The 14,523-nt window shown below is 32.4% G+C and overlaps 1 long non-coding RNA gene across 2 annotated transcripts; it reads right to left on the reverse strand.

Moving 5' to 3' along the window:
• LOC109706018 lies at positions 6,195-10,006 on the reverse strand. 2 transcript variants are annotated; one of them, XR_002215012.1, is made up of 2 exons: positions 9,849-10,006; positions 6,195-6,852 (listed from the first exon to the last, which is right to left on the reverse strand). It is a non-coding gene; the product is annotated as an uncharacterized LOC109706018 (long non-coding RNA). The 2 variants fall into 2 exon arrangements; XR_002215014.1 differs by having other exon boundaries at positions 6,195-6,905.

The following is a 14,523-nucleotide window of genomic DNA, read 5'->3' on the forward strand; positions in this document are numbered from 1 at the left end:
TTTATCAAATAGCACTTCTCCTTACAAAGTTTAAATGGCATCATTATGATAGGCGGAACGAAGTTTGCCGGCCCATCTGCTGATGATTATCAACTAACTTAATATGTACTACCTTAATAATTTTTTATTTTTATTATTGTCATATATGACAATATAATTTGTTTTTTTTGATTTAACAACTCCATTCCCATTAAAATATTAGTGAGATTGCCCTTTGCAAATCTAATGATTAATGACAAGACTTTTTGGTGCCACACACAGGAGATTGTACGGGTTTATTTTGCGTGCACCTCGCAAGAACCTTCTTAGGAGGTGATCTAGTTAGCACGAGCTTGACCAGTCATTCTCAGCTCGTGGTGGTGCGTTTGATTCCACATAAAACTGTTAAAAATAATTTTTTTTTTTTTTTNTTATAATTTTTTTTTTTTTTGGAGAAACATAAATTTTATATTTTTTAGTATTTAAGTTGTAGAAAAAAAAAATTTATCACTATTATTTGGTTGAAAGGAAAAAAATAAATAAAGAAAAAAATTATTACATATTTTCTACTATTCTATATATTATATATTATTGATATATAATAATTATCACAATATATTTATATTTATATTTATTATTATTATTATTATTATTATTATTTGTAAATTAAATATATTAAAATTATATTATATAATAAATTGATATAAATATATAATATAATATATATCATAGTATATGTATATAATACTATATGTATTATACAATAAAATATAAAATATACAAAATAATTCTTTATCCCCTCTCTCTCTCTCTCTCTCTCTCACACACACACCAGAGAGAGAGAGAGAGAGAGTAGGGTGTGTGGTCCCACTCACGCGGTGCACGAGCTTTGACCCTAAGCTTGTGGACCGCGATGTTTTTACTGTGTGTGAGCCGCGATTTCTTCTCCAAGTTTTCGTTTTCCGCGGAGGGAAAACGGAAAGCTGAGTTTTCGTTTTCCCTCACATCTGTAAAATAATTTTTCCTTTTATACCATACCAAACGTCCGAAAAAAAAAATTTCGGTCGAAAATTCTTTTTTTCAGCTGATTTTACAGGAAACCAAACACCCCCTTATGTATCAAGGGTATAATCAAAGCCTATACATTTTCTAATTATGAGAAATGTTAAATCTATAAATTAAAAAGATCGTAATCTCTATAATTTCTCGTCATCAGAAAATGCCTAAAATTTACTATTTTTTTAAAATTTTCAATTGAAAAACAATAAGATTAATAAATAAAAAAATTAGACTTAAATCTATGAATAAAAAAAAGGATCGCCCTAATCCTATAACCTCTCATCTCAGGCTCAGGATGCCTAAGGTTTACCAATTTCTTTTAATTTTTAGTTTAAAAATATAAGATATGATGAAGAAAAATTAGTCTTCGACCTATAATAAGGGAATAATCTATTTTGAATTGTAAATCTAGCATTGCTCTTATGTACGTACGTGTATATATATGGCTGACATGTATTGCACGTGCATCGGCAATTTTCAATCGACTCATACATTATTATTAGTATATTATAATAATAACAATAATAATTACACCACGTGAGTAATTGGTTGGGTCTGAATATGTCTACAGCTTCCCGCTTTTGGTTAAACAGTACATAAGACGAAAATGACGCTGCAGAATAATAAGGGTTTGGTGCGGAGATGGTGTGGTCCTGAAGATCCAGGCGAGCTATTCATGGAAGAGTGAGTGAGTGTGCGTATGCCGCGGGGATGTGGATAAGGCTAGAAGGCGAGGGCGAAATGATGGAGCTGAAGCTCGTGATTTGGAAGCTGAATCACGCTAAAAGGGACGCATGAACTTCATACTCTAGAGTGGTCCCACTAAAAAGAATGGAGTCGTGCGAGTAAAATAATGGCTTCAGATTTTAGCCATGCATGGTTTAGACAACATGCACTGAATTAATCCATTCAAACCAAGAGGTTCCTTCTAGAAACACCAAATAGATATTTAGTGCATGTTCGGGTGTTCTGACCGGAAGAAAGTTTACTATGTAATACTAACGTCACATTATCAATAATAATCGTCTAATCATATTTTTAAAAGAAATATATATAATAAAGATGTTCTTTTTAATAACCACGATGAAATGGATAAATCCTAAAAAAATAATCGAATTAGTAAAAAGTACCACATCAGTAATATAACTAATGAATTCTAAACCACCTTATACTCCCTCCAAAAAAAAAAAAAAAAACTTTCAGTTTTNTCTTTTTTTTTTTTTTTTTTTCTTTTTCCCTCTATTCTAATTTAGTGTTCAATGGTCACGTGCTCATTAGAGAGGGTCAATTAGTGCACCTAATAATAGCCCAGAGCCCGCCAGAAAAGGTGGGGATGGATCCAAAGTTTTTCCTTCTTGGTGTGAAACTATTATCCCTAAAACTGCAAACTACAAAATTCATAAAAACTCCACCTAAGACAAAAAAAAAAAAATTGTTTGAAGCGTGAATCCAAAATTTGTAAGACGCCGATAAAAATGTTAACCAACTACTCTACCACCTCGATAAAATTGCTCAACCAGCTGCTCCAGCATCTAAGTTTGATTTGATGCTTTATAGCACCAAGATATATATAAAACAGCTGCAAATTATTTCTGGCAAAAATTTGATAGTGGATATTCAAGATCTCAAGAATTGGAACTTAGTTATTTTATATTTTAAACTAAATTTATTTCTAAAAATAGAATAAAATAATAGCCCTACGACCAACTAATGAAAGAAAAGAAAACGATTTAAGGCCCTACGACGAGCTCTTTCCTGTCTTTTTCCCCTGCTATCATCTCTACGCAACGCATTAACTCAAATTGGACAAGTGGGACTCTCAACAGGTCTATAGGGATGTTAACAGCTCGGATGTGAAATCCAGGTCAAAACTGGCATTTCCCTGCAGGTTCATTGGACCTGTCCAGCGTCCGTATAGGCAGCAGATAAGGTCCCCTCCATGTGTAAAAGAGTGACCAGGTCTACTGCCTGTTCCAAGCCCTAAGTTCCAAACCAACATCTGGCTCAAAATGGAACTCAAAAAAAGTAAAATCTCCCTCCATGTTTCATTCAAACTAGGAATTGCAAGAGGAATTGTAATATAAAAGTATTTAAATTCAGGCTTGAAATCAAATTATATTCACAAGTTGAAGCAGGATTCAAATAAAAAAAATCAAGCTCAAAATTTGTTTTAAAAAAAGAATTTAAACTGGCATTCACAATTAGAATTAAGAATATGAAATTGAATAAATGCATAATTTGTAAATAAAATTCAGATATAAACTTGATTTTAATCAAAATTTTGAATAAAAATTCAAAATTGAAACAAAACTCCAATCTATAACTTAATTCACAATTTTAAAAAATATATAGTTAAAATCTCATACAAAAGTGGGGCTTGAAATTTTAGCTTTAATTTGAATTCACAATTCAAATTCAAACAGTCAGGCTGGATTCACAATTTGAATTTTGAATTCAGGTTCAAGTTAAAATTTATAACAAAACTTAAACTTAAGACCAAACGTATATTTGACTTCACAAGTAAAAATTTGATTTCAACTTTAAATCAAAAACTGAGTTCAATTTTCAAATTTAAACTAAAATTTATACTTCGAACCAAAGTTTGAATGCAAATTTGATTCTAAGTTTATAAATAAATTGTGAAATATATGTGAAAATTGTTAAATTAAATAAATAAACAATTCAAAATCATATTTGAATCAAAATTGAAAATTAAAATTAGTTCAGAAATCAAAATTAATTTAAAATCAGAATTTAAAATAAAAATTTAATATAAATCAAAATTTCAGTCCACAAATAAAATGCACTGTTTAAATAAAAATTTAATTTCAAATATAAATATACAAATTTGCACTTCAAAAATTCTAAATTGGATGGGTTGCTTGCAGTCAATACATCTTTGGAAATTCTTTTGCCGCGAAAATATAAGACAACTGGTTTTCTTTTTTCACTTCTTTGGTGGGTTTTGAAGATGTCATTATTCACTTCTTAATTATATATGATTTTTTTTTTTTTTTCTTTCCTCTGTTTTTAATAACCTTTAGAGTCCAGTCACCAAAAGTATTTTTTTCGGAAACTGGTCTACAGACCGAGCGACACAAGAAATTGGATAGCTAGTTGAGGAAAAAACAAGTTGAAAAGGAAAGATTCGCACCCAAATTTCTAAAGCAGTTACGAACTGTCTTAATTCAATTCCAAAGCGACTTTTATTATTATTATTTTGGAGAGATAAGATAGTCAATTATCAGCTTCTTTGACTAATCTAATGAACTAGGGTACAAAAGATGAGCAACCCAATCGAAAAGAGAGCAAAAATGAGAAGAAAGATAAGGAAGACAGAAAAACCCGGTTTTACGGCAGCCCGAAAGCTAAAAGGTAGGATGAAGAGAGGTAGGTCAACAGCTACTATCAATTAATAATTCATTTTATTTTCAGAAACAGCTTGATGAGAAAACATTAAATAAGCAGGTTCAATCTAAAATCAGCAAGCATGGAAAAATCAAACTCTACTGAAGGTACAATCAAGAAGAACAAAAAAATATCTAAGAGACCGCAAGAGTCCAGAAGTACATCACCTCTTATATAGAAGAATCTAGCACGAAAAAATGCGCCATTTATTAACCACAAAATGCGTGCAATGCAATAAACATGAAGCAAATTTTTCATAGATTCTCAAAACAGCATGAAAATCAAACGTGTCTTTTATATTAAAAGATAAAGCTCAAAACGACAAAACAGAGGATATCAAATATGACACGAAGCCAGATGATGAAGAAAGCAAAAAGTTACAAAATTATGCTACTGACTCTCTTGTAAGGTGGTGTTTAGTTCTGCACAAAACTATTGAAAATAGTTTGAAGTAAAAAAAAAAAAGAATTTTTCATTAAAAACAAAACTTACATTAACTTTCGTTTGGTTTGATATTTAAAATGAAGAGTTTCCAGGGCATATGCGTTTAGTTTGAAAGAAATGAAAATTAAGACAGCAAACAAAAGAAGGGTGTTTTCAATTTGAAGCTTCTAGTATGCATTTTCTGCTGAAAAAACAAAAAAAAAAAAAAAAAAACTGTTTACGGTGAGATATGTTAGATTGTTTGCTATTGATTATTGAAAAGTATTTTTACATGCAAACATATGCTATGCAGGGAAAAAACTTTATTTTGCGTGTGACTGAACATGCATAAACCTATAAAACATATTTCACAAGCCAATGATTGATAAGTAACTGACTGAAGAAACAAATAGTCCAAGAATCCCCACACAAATTCCTACACAATGACTTATTTCAAGCTAAGGCCTCGCTTCATATTGTTGCTGTTATTTTGCTTTGTTAAACAAATTATATGTGGATAGATGTGCTAGATGTTCTCCATTCTTGCATTGTTGGTTAGATTGCAATGCCGTAGCCAATGGCCAGGCACATTCCATCACACGGAATATGCGGTTAAAAAGAATTCTCAAGTAAATCAAGAAATGAAAAATATGTCCTAAACACTGGCTAAACCAAGTATAGAACAAATCGAACTAACAATTTCTAGAACCAGCTAATGAAGCATAAAGGACCTCAACAGTCCACAACCACATTACTTCCACTTCTAAGAACTGAGCTCTAAAAATGCACCACTTACCCAACCAAAAACCTCAATGAACCTGACAATACAATAGAGATGAGAAGCTAAGCAAAAGATGCACAAGCAGCATAGATATACAAAACTTTCTCACATCATGTAACTGAAACTGAAATTACGTCCAAAAACGATGCAACATAAGACAAGATGTACATCAAAGAAGGTTAAAAAATATGAGACACTATTCAATCATTTTTTGCCTCAAACATGAGAGAAACCATTAACAACAATGCTCATAAAGGGCTTGGTGGTTGGTACCCGAGACCCAAGTTCAAATCCTAGTTGATTCACATTTACAGCTAAATTTATTTCTAAATGAAATAAACGAACCGGGTAGCGTGCTACCTATCTCTCAAAAAAAAAAAAAAACAATGCTCATAAAGTAAGAAAACAGCATAATAGGAACCAAACTTCTTTAGTTCAGATTAAAGCTGAAATTGAAACTAAAACCAGCAAGATTCAGAAGTCATATTCAACGCAAGACAAAATCACGAAGAAAGCAAAAAATCCCCACAAACGCACGGAGAGCTCTCCACAAAGCCAATTAATACAATGCCCACAAGAATTGAATCATCTTACACTTTACACAGATAAACAACCAAATACAACAGAAGGCACTACAAAACAAAAGTACCAACACCCAAAAAATGCCGACAAAAAATGGGAATGAAACTCAATAGAGGCTGAACCACAAATAATCAGAAATTCTCTAGTACAAAAAAAATCCAGAGAACCGACTATCTCACGTGACTAATACTGCTTAAATACTAAATTAACGAACCAACGTTTAAAAACTACAGCAGAAAATACCAACCTCTAAAACCGCTTTACAAAACTCAAAGGACCATAAGAAACCACACTATAATTTATGATACAAAAGATCAACTGAACCTTAAAAAACTACCTGCACTAGTTAATAAAAAATCCCCCAAATTGTTCAGAAAAATGACACTCCAATTCCTTCAAAAACTACCTCAAGTCAATGGCCAAGAAACAAAGCATACATCAAGTCTGACTCACAGCTTCTGATACACACCAAACCAAAACAAGGAACTCATAAAACATGACACTCCTCACAATATAATAGACATAGAATAACACAACCAACATGAAAGAGGTGCCACATTGATCAATCACAAATTGCCTCAATCGAAGAGAAACCACAGATTAACAATGTTGATGAAGTCCTGAAACAGTTTAATAAGAATACCAAGTCTGATTCACAGGTTTTCCACATATGCTACAAAACCAAAACGAACGAGGAACTCATAAAACACGATGCTTCTCAAAATATGATAGCGATAAGAATAACACAACCACAAACTGAGAAAGAAATGCACCACCAATAAATCACATATGAATCAAGGAGAAACCGCAAGTTAACAATGCTGATAATTTTCCTGAAACAGTTTAATACGAAAATCCAGCAGCTAAGGCCTTGTTGGTATTGTTGCCATTTTTTCGGATTTTTTAAACACAAATCCCATTGCAATGGAGTGTGAGGGTGCATGATGGAATGGTTGCAGCTTGTACATCTATTTGGGTGGTTTGACTGCAAAATTGAGTGGTTTAACTTCAAAAAACAAGCATTCTATTAACTTTTTATTTCCCTTCTTTGAATTTTTTTGAACAAGATGCTTTTTGGCATCTGGCAGTGTTGCATTCCAAGTGAGCCAACAATGACGAATAGAAAATTCCACTAGCCGGCACATCCGATGACATAGATCTTTGTATAAATATTAAATAAAGAAGAAGCGGAAAAAGAAACGGCAACAATACCAAACAAGGCCTAAGGCACTATAAGCAGATGAAACTAACAGCAACAAATCTGAAAATTGAACACACTATTGTAGACAAAATTAATGAAGAATCCAGAAAATTCTGCAACAAGTTATCTGAGAAATGACTAATACACCAGAAGCACAGCATACACAAAACTAACCAACGAATTTCTCATACTGAACTGTACTCCAAACCAGCAGCGCTGCATTCATTATTTCTACTTGGAAGCTTCAACCTTTTGAAGCATAATGGACAAAAAAAAAAGCTATCCAGAGAATTTTGGTCCAAAAGGTGGTAAAAACAGAATAATAATGATGGTTAAGATGCTGACCATCCCTAGCACAAGCGGCAAAGGGCTTGATGGGTGGTACTGGAGGCCTCTAGTTCGAAGCCTAATTATTTCACATTTCCAATTAGGTTCATTCCTTTAAAATAGAGAGAGAGAGAGAGAGAGAGAGAGAGAGAGAGAGAGAGAGAGCAGGTAGCATGCTACCTTTCTCTCAGGGGAAAAAAAATGGTTAAGATCAAAACCGAGCAATCTAAAAGTAGTTTGGACGTACCATTAGAGGTGAGAGGCATATGTGTTGAAGTATGTCTGATGCGGCATTAAGCTTTCAAAGTAGATTTACTGCTAGATATTCAATTGCAAGATAAGTTCTGCAAAAAGTACAGTAATATCCAGTATCTAGTTTCCTATCTTGCTATTTTATAAAGCCTTGTTTAAATGAATGAATATTTAGTTTGGCATATCTCTTTAATTTACTCAAAAGTTTGTAGTATTTGGTAGATGAAAAGTGTGATCAAATGTCAAAAATGGAATACCCTATTCAACCTTCTAGAATAAAATAAATTACCTTACAAGTGAGAACTATGTTGTCCTACCAAATCATGATGCCAAAACCTTTCAAGGAACAAAACTCAAACTTCTAGCTTCCAATCACACAAGAAAATCTTCATATTGAATATATAATCATCGAATAACTTATTTCAGCATCCAAACAAGGTTTAGCCCTTTTTAGGTGGGTGCATTAATATCTTGTTTGGCATATCTCCTTGATTTGCTCAAGAAACTTGCAACATTTGGTAGATGAGAACTGTGATCAGATATCTAGAATAAGATACAATATTTGGCCTTTATGGCCTTTTATCTTCAAAGTAAGATAAATCATCTCGTACTATTCTACCAAATTATGGATATCAAAACCTCTCAAGAAGCAAAAAAACAAACTTGTTGCCTCCAATCATACAAGAAAAAATTTCATATTGAAATAATTATCCTTGGATAATTTATTCCAATGTCCTAGCAAGGCCTAAATGCCCTTGGTCCGTAAGAATAGCAAAATCAGCTATCCATCACTGTGATGACAAAGAACCACTGGCAAGGCGACGGTCAGCGACAATAATTAATAAGAAATTACAAAGATTGTTGAACATCATGGCCCGTTGAAAGATAAAATGACACAGATAAATCAATCCCTTCAAGATCAACAACAGGTTCCAGCACATGACCTTCCAACTTAGAGACATTGTTAAGAACCATAGATGTTCATCCTCACCTAACCTACCTTCTTTTTCTTTTTCCTTTTTTTTTAAATGCCGTTAGTAGTGTAAATAGGTAAGGACCCAGTAATCGAATATTAGTAAGAGAATCAAATTAAAGAAATCCCAAATGAATTACATAAGAAGACTTCGCAGGATAAGAGAACATGTTCATTGGCTTCATTCTATATTATAAAATGTTAGAGAAGCTCCACTAAAAATCCTGAAAATCCAGTTAACACAGCTCATGCATAATGATATCGTGGCATATATATATTTAAAACATGAGACTGATCAACGTGTCAAAAAGTGACTACAGAAGCAAAGATTCAATCAACCAGAAAAGGTTATATAACCACAAGCAATTAAAAGCATCTAACAAATACAATTTGAAATAGTGCATCTAACAAATACAATCTGAAATGGGCACAAGAACTACATTTTTCCAGTACAAATAACCACAAAATTAAAATGTGATAACCTCAAGAACTACATATTGCTTGTGAAGTAATATGGATAGCTACCAAGTTCAAAATGTGCATCAGCTGCCAATCACAAACTGTCTCAATTACTAAGAAAACAGCTATTGCAAAAAGTTCTTTAATTCCTATAACAAGCAAATGATACCAAACAAGCAAATGTTGGTAATTAAACTCGATACAGATCAGGAACGATGAATAAAGCAAAAAAATTCCACAATTAGGGAATAATTCTCATGTGACCAGTTAGACGTATGATAGAACCAGGACAATATTAAAATCTCGAGCTAAACATACAACACAACACATACAATGTAACATAAAGCACATCACGATGATGCTTAAGATTAAAACCAAGCATACTGAAATTAGTTTGGACATACCGTTAGGTGAGAGGACCTCTTTGTTGAAGTTTGTCCTACGCCCCAAGTTGTCAAAATAGAATTACAGCAAGATATTTGACTGCAAAATAAGTTCTGCCAAAATTCAGTAATATCCTGTATACAGTTCCCTATGTTTCCATCCTGTAAGTGCCCCTTATCTGCAAGAAATAGTAAAATCAGCTTGATCCCTTCAAAACCAAGAATATGGTCCGATAAGAAAACCAATAGAAATGTTTAGACTTGCCAATGTTGAGAAAGTATTCATTACTAAACAGAATGGATAGTGAGAAGCATATCTTTCTTACGATATGATATAGATTAAGTGATAAAACAATAAAGCGCAAAAAAGAAACAAAACAAACAAGTGTGCCCCAATTTGCCTCATAGCCCAAAGGAAACATAATTGAAGCCAAAAGTAAGAAACGCATTACTCGAGTCAATTTATTAAAAATAACAAACCGTGCTCAGAAAAATAAATGCACTCCTGAATACTCACCAAATACGTGAAATCAAAACAAATCAGTAATCAATGTGTTCATAAATTACAAAAACAATAAGAGAATCAAACAACTGAGGTTATATAAGCTGACAGAAAATTAAGAGATCGAACTGAGAAAAGCAGCACTGATCAGTTACAAACTGTCTCAATTCTAAAGCAAAAAATCAATTAATACGCCATTTTACTCCGAAACAGTTGAAAAATAAAAATCAAATAACTGAGATTAGATAAGCAGGGTTAAACCAGAGCATAACAAAGCCAAACTCTAACGAACGCACAATCATGAAGAAATAAGAAATCCAAAGTACCCCAAGAAATCACGCATCAATAACTACCTCTAGAAATGGCAAACACATACTCAACAGTGAATAAAACAAGAAGAAAACAAACCAGACTGACAATTTCTAAAACCAAATAACTAAAGCAAAAGAAAAAACATCAAGCATGAACAATTACATTACTTCTTTGAAAAGATCCAAGGTCGAAAAGAAACTATCATTTATCAACTACAAAATGCACGAAATCCTCAGCGACATGCAGACAAACAAAATCAACATAACCAAAACCAAAACTAAACAAAAATCACAATAATCGGATCCTCACAATAGAATAAAGATGGGAATAACTAACCAAGCTATAAAAGAGATGCACCACTGCAAACCAAACATCAAAACCAAGTGCAAAACATGCAGCGCTATTCAACCACTGGTTTCCTCGACTATACAAAAATCATTAATGACAATGCTCATGAATGAAGAAATAGCACAATAAGAAAATCAAACTGTCAAGATATTATCTGACACTGAAACTAAAGCCAACAAAAGAGAAAAATCCATATCAACCACAGGCAAAATCACGAAGAAAGCAAGTTCCACAAATACTTTGAGAATTTGCCAAAATCAATTACCTCAATAATGTACACCAGAACACAAAAGAAACTCATACAACTAACCAATTCTAATTGAAACCACAATTTCCACAACAACTGCAAGAATTACATTACTCATCACAAATAATACCAATTTCAAAAATGCACCACGTATCAACCACAATATCCGAGAAATACTCCACAACTAGGAAACTGAACGTACAGCAAATCAAACTAACCAATAGCGACACCAACATAACCAAATTGAAACTAAACCAAAGACCATAATGATTCTTCCAATACAATAAAGATGAGAATGCAACAATACAACAGATCAATCAAACTTTCCATTATCACATAACCACAACTGAAATTACCCTGGGCCACATTATAAAATAACGAGTACATCAAAACCGAGCTAAACAAGAGATGCACCTATACAACAGATCAATCCAATTTTCCCTTGTCACATAACCACAACCAAACATACCTCGAAACCACATTGTTCATTGCAATATTAACCAAAAAAGAGTAATTTTCTTTATCACATAACTGCAACCAAACTTACCTCAAAACCACATCATTCATTGCAATATAAAACAAAAAAGTACATGAAACCAAACTCAAAAATATGCACCGCTCTTCAATTACTAGTTGCCTCAAATACTAGAGAAACCGTTAACGCCAATGTTCATAAGCTAAGAAGACAGCTTACAATAAAATCATGCTAAGATAATATCTGCAATTAAAACTAAAAACAGCAAAAAAAAAAAAAAAACCATTGCCCTAGTCAATANTTAAAACTAAAAACAGCAAAAAAAAAAAAAAAAAAAAAGGAAAAAAAAAGAAAGAAAAAAAAAAAGAAACCATATTTAACACAGATACATCACGAAAAAGCAAGTTCTGCAGATACTCTGAGAATTCTCAAAAAAATCAAGAAATGACTAATATATCACAATGCCAAAAGAAACTAAATACACAATAAACCACTTGTAACAGAAATCACAAGGTCCACAATGACCATAATACCAAACTTGAAAAATGCACCACTTATCAACCACAAAATGTGTGAAATCCTCAACAACTAAGAAACTAAACATACGGCCAATCAAAATAACCGATACTGAAACCAACAATCCAATTTCGAACTAGCTAGCTAGATAAGATAAAACCAGTAAATAAAGGGGATACGATTTTAGAATCAACAATACAATAAAACCAGTAAATAAAGGGGCTACGATTTTAGAATCAACAATACAATAAAACCAGTAAATAAAAGGAAAAAAAATTTAGAACCAAAAACCGGTACTTTAACGACAATGCTCATGAATGAAGAAATAGCTCAATAAGAAAAACAAACTGCCAAGAGATTATCTAAAACTGAAACTAAAGCCAGCAAAAGAGAAAAATCCATATCAACCATAGGCAAAATCACAAAGAAAGCAAGCTCCACAGATACTTTGAAAATTTGCCGAAATCAATTACAAATAAAGTACACCAAAACACCAAAAGAAGCTCATACAACTAACCAATTCTAACTGAAACCACAATTTCTGCAACAACTGCAAGAATTACATTACTCATCATAAAAATACCGATTTCAAAAAATGCACCACTTATCAACCACAATATCCGAGAATACTCCACAATTAGGAAACTGAACATACAGCAAATCCAATAGTGACACCAACATAACCAAATTGAAACTAAACAAAAGGCCATAATGATTCTTCAATAAAGATGAGAATGCAACAATACAAAAGATCACCACAACTGAAATTACCCCGGGCCACATTATAAAATAATGAGTACTTCAAAAGCAAGCTACACAAGAGATGCACCAATACAACAACCAAACATACCTTGAAACCACATTGTTCATTGCAATATTAACCAAAAAAAAGTACTTTCCTTTATCACATAACTGCAACCAAATTTACCTCAAAACCACATCATTCATTGCAATATAAAACAAAAACGTACATGAAACCAAACTCAAAAAATATGCACTGCTCTTCAATTACTAGTTGTCTCAAATACTAGAGAAACCATTAACGCCAATGTTCATAAGTTAAGAAGACAGCTTACAATAAAATCATGCTGAGACAATATCTGCAATTAAAACTAAAACCAGCAAAAAAAAAAAGAAAGAAAAAAAAAGAAAGCATATTTAACACAGATACATCATGAAAAAGCTAGTTCCGCAGAAACTCTGAGAAATCTCAACAAAATCAAGAAATGATTAATACATCACAACACCAAAAGTAACTAAATACACAATAAACCACTTGTAACAGAAATCACACGGTCCACAATGACCATAATACCAAACTTGAAAAATGCACCACTTATCAACTACAAAATGTGTGAAATCCTCAACAACTAAGAAACTAAACATACGGTCAATCAAATAACCGATACTGAAACCAACAATCCAATTTCGAACTAGCTAGCTAGATAAGATAAAACTAGTAAATAAAGGGGATACGATTTTAGAATCAACAATCCAATAAAACCAGTGTATAAAAGGAAAAAAAATTAGAACCAAAAATCGATCACTCAAAAAACTATGAAAAACAATCTTGTTACATCCCAAAATAATTTAAAGAACTACCACATATCTAATTGAGAACTTGTAAGAAAGACTGCTGTCTATATAGAAGAAGGGGATTGCTATTGCATAAAATAAAAGATTATGTGCCATAGTTATGAATATCCAAATATTTTCTTATTGCAATTAATCCAACTAATATATAGCTAATGTACAGGAAAGAACAATGAGCTCCTTCCCCACACAAAAGGAAGCAGCAAACCATACCAATTTAGTATTTACGTGATAGTAATCCAACCAATGTTAAGGCAAATGAAAAAAGTGAATTAAACAATTGAATTTTCTTTACCTTTTCCATTCACCTCTTCCTAATGAAAAACTAAGAATTTAAGTGTCAAGACACATGGTCGTGCTGAATACTTGCTAGAAATTGTGTGGCACAGTGCATACTATGTTGATGCATGCTGGTCGCAAATAATAATGTGCCAACACACATTAGTATAAAATATTTATTTTCTTTTAGCACCAGTATATTCTAACTGCTTATAATATATCTTTATTAAATTTTTTACACTTTATTGAGTTAACTACTTGCTAAGTTTAAAGAAAAGAGGGTTTTGAACCGTGCCATTAGCATAGGAGTCGTATGTATCAATATGCTATTGGCATGGTGGGCATAGTCAGTGTTGTTAGACACTTAAACTCTGGTGGAAAACTAGTATACCAAAAGAAAAAGGATAAAAAAGGGGGCAAAAAA

This window comes from Ananas comosus, linkage group 2 (genome assembly GCF_001540865.1).
Source record: "Ananas comosus cultivar F153 linkage group 2, ASM154086v1, whole genome shotgun sequence".
Lineage (NCBI taxonomy): Eukaryota > Viridiplantae > Streptophyta > Magnoliopsida > Poales > Bromeliaceae > Ananas > Ananas comosus.